The sequence below is a fragment of the Capsicum annuum genome, chromosome 11, assembly GCF_002878395.1.
Source record: "Capsicum annuum cultivar UCD-10X-F1 chromosome 11, UCD10Xv1.1, whole genome shotgun sequence".
Lineage (NCBI taxonomy): Eukaryota > Viridiplantae > Streptophyta > Magnoliopsida > Solanales > Solanaceae > Capsicum > Capsicum annuum.
Window position 1 is genome coordinate 64,101,845 of NC_061121.1, and position 9,641 is coordinate 64,111,485.

Here is a 9,641-nt window from a genome sequence, read left to right on the forward strand (position 1 = left end):
AATTATTTGTCGTGGATAAAATCACTTACTATATATATATATATATATAAAATTACAGTCTACAATATAATAGATTTCATAGCAATAGGTATAAATTCTTAGTCATGGACCATCTAAAATATGTATATAAATTTTAGCCACATTTATTGCTACAAATGTTACAAAAAAAAATATTGTGGCTAAATTATTTAGCAAAATAACTTTTTACATTTAACCACGACGTATTTTGTCAGTATATTCATCTATATACAAATATAAAATAACAAAATTTTAAACATGTCAAAACATGTTATTATTAAAACTCTTAGTGAATTTGAGAATTTCTTTCAAATATCACTTATATTTGATTTAGGACCACAATATTACTCAACTATCACTCTTTTTCTAAAAAAATACTAAACACCTCAAAAATATTCTTCTCTCTTAGTTGACATGCCATATCATTAAAATCATATTTTTTAACTAATAAATCATTTAATTCGTCAAACCATTTACTCAAAATTATAACTTTATTCTTTTAAAAAAAATGCATTAGTTTAATTTTCCTGTTTAGAAATTCTTTACCATAATCTTCATCATATTATTTTAAATGCAAATTAAAATCTCTAGATAACTTATGTAATTTAGTGATATTATTTTCTTTAGAGAACAACTGATCTTTGCAGACGATTATATATAAAAACTTGAATGATTATCTAGGAAAATAACTCTAGAAAAAAAATATAAATACCTAAGTATGAGAATTTATTCTTAATAAATTAATATATATTTTTAAAAATATAAAACTATTATTTTGGTTAAATGAGTTTGCAGAGTTAATATGTTTATTATTTTTTTTAAAATGATGGTTTACTGACATGACATGCTAATTAGAAGAAGAGGAAACTTTCAAGATACTTCGTGATTTTTTTAAAAAAATATTAATAACTGAGTGATAATATTGTCTTAGCAAAAATAAAAATGTGATTTTTATAAGCGACTCCAAAAAAATTTATAACAATCCAAGAAAATAACTTAAGAAAAATTTTGAAAGTTTAAGTAATGATAAAAGATTTCTAAGCATGAAAATTTCTTCTTAATAAATTAATATATTTTTGCAAAGAAAAGAATAAGAATATAATTTTGACTAAACAAGTTTGATGATTTAAATAAGTCTATTATTAAAAAAAATAATTTAATAACATGGCCCGTCAATTAGAAGAGAAAGAGACATATAAGATATCTTTTTCTTTTTTTTTAGAATAGTAGTGATAGTTGAGTCATATTATTATTTCTAAAAAGATAAAAATAATTTGTTTAGGAAATTCAAAAAATATGAGTGGCCATTGAGAAAAATAACCCTTGAAAAAATATATGTCAACTTTTAGTACGAATAAGTTTTTCTGAGTTAGATGAGTTAAATTGGTCTAGTCTTTTTTTAAGGAGATTTTTTTATTGACATTCATGTCAACTAAGAGAGAATAAGACTTTTGAGGTGTTTACTATTTTTTCATAAGACTTTTGAGGTGTTTACTATTTTTTGAGGAAAAAAAGTGATAGTTGAGTGATATTGTGATCCTAAATGAAATATAAGTGATATTTGAAGAAAAAATTTAAAACTTAGCTGACTATTTAGGAAATTCACCCTTAAAACTCTATTTTTCATACAATAATTTTCATATTCATTAAAAAAAATTCATAAAATCAAACTAGATAAAAATATAAATAAAACAATTTAATTACATTTCTTAAAATATGTACAAAGTATAAACTATACTACATAATTAAAAGTGAGAAAATACCCAATTGCCCCTTTGAACTATACCAAAAAAGGCTATGACACACCTCAACTTAAAGGGGGTCCTATTACCTCCAGAACTAACTAAAAGTGTAATTTTGACACCCTTAGTACCTATGTGGACACTTCAGTGTGTTGTGCCACATTTGTGCCACACAGGCACTAAGGGTGTCAAAATTATACTTTTAGTTAGTTCTGGAGGTAATAGGACCCCCTTTAAGTTGGGGTGTGTCATAACCTTTTTGGGTATAGTTCAGGGGATAATTAGGTATTATCTAATTAAAAGTTGAACTAAAATTAAACAACTACAAACGTAAAAAAAGAAAAAATATAACTAACAATTAATAAATAAATTTGTACTAATTAATTTTTATTTTCTTAATTATATATTACTACATTTGAAAATTATTTAATTATATAATTGTCAATTAAGAAAATTAAATAATTATAAATAGAATACATAAATTATTCATTTTCATGTATTGGGATAGTTTTCAATGTATTGAAAAATGGTATAGTAAATAATGTTAGAAATTCAAATTTAGGATGAAAAGGGTAAAAATGTCTTAAAACTAACTAGTTTATAATGTGAATAAGATTTATTACTATTTATGGCCAAATTTTTTTTCCAAATTATTTTATATGAAAATCTCAAATTTAGAATTATATTTGCTATATTTTTTTGCAATAAATATTCAGAATTTAAATATATTATTTTAATATATATATATATATGTGTGTGTGATTTAAATATGAATATAATTTATAAAAGAAATTATTTTATGAAAATAAAAAATGTAAAATTTATTGAAAAATACATTAAAGAAAATGAAAACATATTCTTTGTTGTTTTCGCAAATTTTCTAGCAACTGAAAATTTTCATGGCCCGAGTAATATCTCCACCCTTTAAAATTTCACCCCTTCCCTACAATATATTTTTATTTATAAAAAAAGAAATACTGAGGGCCAAAATGGTAAAGAGACGCAAAATAGATCCAAATAGGTGGGGGGATTAGGCTTGGAAGTTCAGATAAAAGTTATGAAGGTGGAAGGGGAAGCGTGAGAGTGACAGCAACAATGGGTAAAGGTGGAGCCCACAGCACGTAGGAAAAGTGTGTTGTTGTGACTCTCTCTCTTTCTCTCTTTCCCCGTGACTGTTTGAACTTAAAGTTGAGCACTTATCGAATATGCCGAAGTTCTTTCTCACGCTCGCCGTGCGCTATGCTTTTGTTCTAACACCTAAATACACTCGAATATTGTACATTTTCCGTTCCGTTTTAATTATCGCTTTTAAATTTTAAAATATATTTAAAATTAATTAAAATGAATTAATATCTATTTGACTGTGGTATACACTGAAAATAGTAGTAATTTTTAATTTAAGAAAATCAAGAGATAAATATTTATCCATTTTAAATATCTTTATGATTAATTATTCTAGAATCAAGAGACACGTCAAATAAATAAAAATCAAAAAATTATATAAGGGATATATTAATCAAAGAATTTTTGTCTTTTTTAGACTATTTTATATTTTCAACAGGGGTCTTTTGAAAACCTCTCAATCTCACATCAGAGGTTGAGGTATGAACTGAGTATGCTCTATCCTTCTCAAATCTCATTTTTTAAAAATATAGTGTATTTTGTTGTATTAATCAAATGCTCAAATTACACTTTTAATTAATTATTTGCTTATGGATTGTACAGAATTTTATCCTGACAACCAAATGAGAACGGTGGGAGTATTAGTTTAGAAATTTAAGATTAAAGTTGATTATTATATCAAAGGGTGAAAATGTTTTTCACCCCTCCCCCCAAACCTCCCAAACCAACTTTGTTTCAAAAATAAACTCTCCCCTCAACATTGCATAATAATCATACCTCTCCCCATTAATCCTATGCAATACTTATTTTACCCTTGTAATTTTAATCATATATTTACATAATACCTCCTTATATTATACATAAAAATATATATTTTTTAATATAGGTATTTATAGCATTTTATTTATGTTTATTACCATTATAAGTAAAAGAGATAATACCCATTTACCCCCCTGAACTATACCCAAAAGGGTTATGCCACACCTCAACTTAAAGGGGGTCCTATTACCCCTTGAACTAATTAAAAGTGGAATTTTCACCCCCTTAGGGCCTATGTGGCACATACATGGCACACACGTGTGCCTACATGGACACTTCAGTGTGTTGTGCCACGTAGGTGCCACATAGGCACTAAAGGGGTGAAATTACACTTTTAATTAGTTCGGGGAGGGGGGAGGGGTAATAGGACCCCCTTTAAGTTGAGGTGTGGCATAGCTCTTTTGGGTATAGTTCAAAGGGGTAATTGGGTATTTTCTCTAAGTAAAATAATAGTTTTTATAAATTTGTCACAAAATTTAATGTTATTTTTTAAGATCGTTATTTCAATATTTTAGAGAATCATTTGGTATGGGTGTAATTATAGTAATTCAAGGATAAAATTCATGATTATTTTATCGTACGTTTGGTTAGAGGTATTAATTAGTCACAAAACTATTTATCTACCATTTATACCTCAGTTGTAACGATCTGAATTTTGATGAATTATGTGAAAAATGTGTTTTTGAGTAAGTTGACTATTTTATCTCTCCTCATAGGTGCAGGTGGTATTTCTGGGGTAAGGGGTGATTGACACGATTTTCAATGCATTTTGATATCATTTATGTGATATTGTGATTTTTAGAGGCTTCGAGAGCCTTATAATGGACTTTAGTCATTATCTTGTGATTCGTGCAACGGATGGCTGAACAGACTGAGCCAGCACATCCGAAACGTCAATGTTAGGGTGATAATATGGTTGATGTGATTTTATGGCTTTTAAATCTCATTTCGATCATCAGTTTGAAAAATTGTGATTTAGGATTTTAGAGGTCAACTTTGTGAAAATGATTTTTTTTGAAATTCTGATATCGTCATTGAGTCTGAAGCGTCAAATTTGATAGGGTAGCATAGTTCGTTTGCGTTCACAAAAATTTGAATGAATCCTGAAGGGCTCGCGGAGACTTGAAAATTCACCAAGTCCCCAACTGGTGCTCCAATTATCTACCTGCGATAGCATGCCTTATGCTGTGATCGTGATTGGGCAACAGATAAAGTGTCATGATCGCGACAACCCTTTTGCGATCATGATACCTTTGTTAGGCGAGGTACCACGATTGCGATCCTGATCCTGATCCGCTATCGCGATAGCTGAGTATATATATACCCATGTTTGGTCATTTTTCACCATTTCTAAAACTTAGAGCTTAGGATTTTGCATTTTGAGTTGTTTTCTTCTCTTTTAAGCTTGGGTAAGCTCCAAAACACCTTTTTTTATTTAGTTTCTTCAATCTGTATCATTAAATTCTTGTTTTAATTTGGATTTGATAGTGAAAATTGGAGATTTTGGCTCGGAAGGCTCAAATTTGCATTTCTTTGAAATAATCCTCGAATTCTACCCCATTTCACTTGGATAATATTTTAATCCTAGAATTATCAGTTTTTCCTTAATTTCATCATCAAAACAATTTCGATTCTTGATTTTTAAATAAATTTTGAGAATTGTACTCGGTAAAGTTTAAAATATTTTTCCTTAGATTTGAATCTCATTTTCAACTCTTTTTTACTTGAGTTTTCATCTGTAGATTACTAAATAAATGGAAAACATATTTTTGAAACAAAGTTATGATTTTGCCCTTATTTTTCGAAAATTCATTTCAGGGGTCCGTTTTGACCCCGACTTGAAACTAGGTAATATGAGCATCGTTGACTTTATTTTAACGCGTAGATTTTATAATTCCATGTTTTAATTGATTTCAAAATCATTCGTGAGAAGTAAGGCTTTAGAATTGAAGGTTTTGTTCTGATTTTCGGCCTTTGAGGTATGTTATGACTTAACTCTTTCAGATTGGTTTGGGTAGTTAATTTGTTTACAAAAGCATGTTAAGAGTGTGGGAACTAACCATGAAAAATGGCTATTTCATTGTGTTGTGCCCATGTGGGGACCTATATGTGATATTATGTAGCAGTTTTAGAACATTATGTGATATGTGTGACCATGCGGGGTTCTATGTGATATTGATAGCATTGTATACATAATGATAATTATATCTTGTTTGATGAAAAATTGTGTCATGGTACCAATTGTGTATTGTGATGTATTCATACTTAATTGACATATGAAATATGTGAAAATTCATGGATAATTAGAAATAATGAGTAAATATTTGGCTTACGTGGTTGTGGAATACTCATTGCGATTGATTGTGGAAATACTTATTGTGGTTGGTTGTGACCATCACATCCTCATGTCATACTCATTCTTGAAACAATGGTACCAACATAAAAATACTGAGAAACACCCTTTTACAATAGAAAATGAGGCATCGTATAAAACCCTCCTCGAGGAATGTGTCGAGTATGAATATATGTGGATTGTATATGAGTTGACGAAATCCCCATGGATCCTACGTCGGAAAGCTTTAGCTCCGTAGGTGTATACAAAGACTGTATGACGGTTTAGGAAGTAGTACGACAACCTTGCACATCATCATCATTACCATTCTCATTGTATTTACTTCATTATGCTTGTGATGTGACTGTATTTCTATCTTAGCTTGTCACTTACCTAATTGTTCTATCTTTCTTTACTTGTACTTGATAACCTTGTATATGTTGTCCTTTTTTGTTCTACTTGTCTGTGATATAATGTATATTTGTGGTGCCTTTCTGGTGTGTGTTGCAATATATGGATATATTAAAACTGTTAGTGTAAGCGGTGTGGGACACCGTTGTGGAAATTTTTTTTTATTGCAGGTGACGTGCCCTTAGTGTGTATTTTGTATTCTTTATTTTATACTTTTTCCATCGGCTTATGATACCTACTGAGCACAAGTGGACCGTACTCGTCCTTACTGTGCCCTTTCGGTGAAGATTCTGGTGCGGGAGCATCTCATGTGGCTTAATTTCGGACGCCTTCAGAGTTATTCAAGGTAGCGGTTGGACTTTCATGCGTCTGGGCCCCACTTCTATCTTTATGTATTAGATTATGTCTTTACTAGTATTCGGAGACAAATATTGTTCCTGTTGGATATTCTAGTGTATTTGACTCATGGATTGTATTAGTAGTTCTTACACTATTGACACCGGGTTTTGAGAGTTGGTTTAATATCTTTGATTGTATGTTTCCACTTTCATATTATATTATATGGTTTGACTTCGTTCTAGAAATCTTGCCTTGGGGTTATTTATGTCTTTTTTCCCTTTTGTATCAATTTGTGTGATATACTTACTTGTCAAGGTTCGCAGCGACAAGTACCATCATGATCCTTATTTTTGGGCCGTGACAACAGTGATGGGATAAGTTATCACATATACATATTGGTTCAACTTATTTCGGGATAACTAATCCTGAAATAACTTGTTCCCAACCAAGCCACCTTAAGTTGTATATATGTATGTACATGTATGTGTGTATATATTATTGTGTTTCACCACTCTCTTACAACATCCGTTTCATGTTATTTGACTTTTGTTGACATGACACAACCCTTAAGAAAATTTTAGATAGAGGTGCATTTAACTGAATTAACCTTATTAAGGCTTCTTTGAAATTTTAAATCTGTCCATACTTCTACTTTTTGTAGTTATTTAATACAAAGGGTAAAACAATATAATACAATTCTCTTAATTTCATAAATTGGACAAGTAACTTAAAATAGTATAAGAGTCAAGTGATAAGAAATGATATTATAAATAAATAAGATGTGATTGTCATTAATAGAGTATTACATAAATTATAGTTTATCTTGATATATCATCTTTAAAATTTGGCCTTATTTTTATTCATTGTTTTATATTTTCTGCATTGAAATATGTTTGTCAAGTTAATATTACTTATTATTTTCACTTGTAAAATAAATATTAGAGTTTTGATTATTATTAATAAAACTAATTTCCTTATTATATTAATTTACTTTATTATAGATCATCATTAGCTTATATACTTAATTAGTATTTCTCACTTTTTTCGTCCAGGAGATAATGTTCATATTTTTATGAAAAATTTGTTATATGGATTTAAAAAAAAATGATGATGATTTTAAAGAAGTAAAAAAAGTTGATGATGAGATAAAAAAGGTTGATGATGAGAGCGTACAATAGGCATTTTAAAAATTCAATTAGGATAAAGGGAGGAATATGATTATTGTTCAAAATTGAGGGGAGAGTTTGATTTTTAAGACAAAATTGGGGAGGAATAATGATTTTGGTTGTTGGTTAGAATTGTAAATGTATTTATTATGTAAGTATTAGTTATTTATGTATTTGATTCCTGAGTCCTAATTTATGTGGCACATCAAATTTCGAGAGCCATACGTGTAATTTGAATAATATTTAGGGCTCGTTTAACACGATTTCAAATAAGTGATTCAATTTTTGGCATCATGTTGATTTAAAATTGAATTTTTTATTTGAAATGTAATTCAAATTTCCTAAGTTGTATTTTGTCTCATAAATATAAAAATCCCCACAAATTATGAAAACTATCAAAACTTGCCAACACTCGTACAATCTTACCAACGTAAATCATAGTTCATAAATACGATATCACAATACCTTCACACCTTCCCTAATCAATCTCAGGCAAAGTGTCAGAGTGTAGGCACATGGTACAATATAACCTTTTTAGTGCTAAGTGTGGAGTTGTATTACATTGAGGCTCATATGCATAATTAAAAGAGATGACAAAAAATGTGGTTAAAAAAACTACCTAATAGATGCTTGAACTTGAAGTATTTAATATGAATATGTTTTTATGTATTTAGGTGCTCAACTAAAACAAGACGGGATTCAAGTGTCTAAACGAAATTTACTGAAAACTTTAGGAGTTATTGCTATATTAAGCCCAAAATTTATGAAACAATGTATGTGATACACCACTTAAAAGCAAGGTATATCCGCCCCTATTTTAGTTATGAATCTAATTTTTAGAAGTCTCATTGACTTACTAAAAGACCCAAAATGAGCACACTATCATGAGAGTCGGAAAATGTAATAGTAATCCACATCTATCTATTAACCTGAGGAATAGCGGGGCACAAATACAACTGAAGTAACAATACCGTCAGAATTAATTTGTATTTTAAAATGGGTGTTTTAAATAAACCCTACATGTTTACCCCTAATTACACTTTGTCCCAATATTTAATAAAATATCATAAAATCTCAGATTTCTGTTTTTTCGATACATCTATCAACAATAGATACACCTGATACATTCATTAAAACAACTATGGCGTTAAAAAGGAAAATAATAAAAATTAAGCAAAAAATCATGCTTTATAACTTCAAAATTAATGTCAAAATCCCCAGAAAATAGTAATTAGTTATAATATTGATATTAAAAAAAGGACCCTTATTCATCTTGTTGAAACATTCTTCTCGTCTCTTTGAAATTCAAAAGAATATCACCCCCTCATCTTTCCAAACAACCCCACTCCCTTATCTTTCAGAATTTCTTTAAAATCTTCTAGAATTTTAGCGTTGCAAGAACTATCAAACCTTAACGGATACAGTGGTACTTCTTTGACAATGTATTTGTAAAGCATCGAGAATACCCCTGGACGTCACATGGTGCTTAAGACTACGAAAATTTCAAGCTCACCCATGATATCTAATTGGCACTAAACTCATAGGAAGGTGGACTAAGGTATACATAATTGTCAAAAGAAACCAACCTTTAAATCTCCCTTTTGAAATCTTACAGCTTAGAAATCTTAATAAAATCTCTTTAATTGAAATAAACATTGCCCGACAAACCTCTAATCTTATAACTAAAACAGT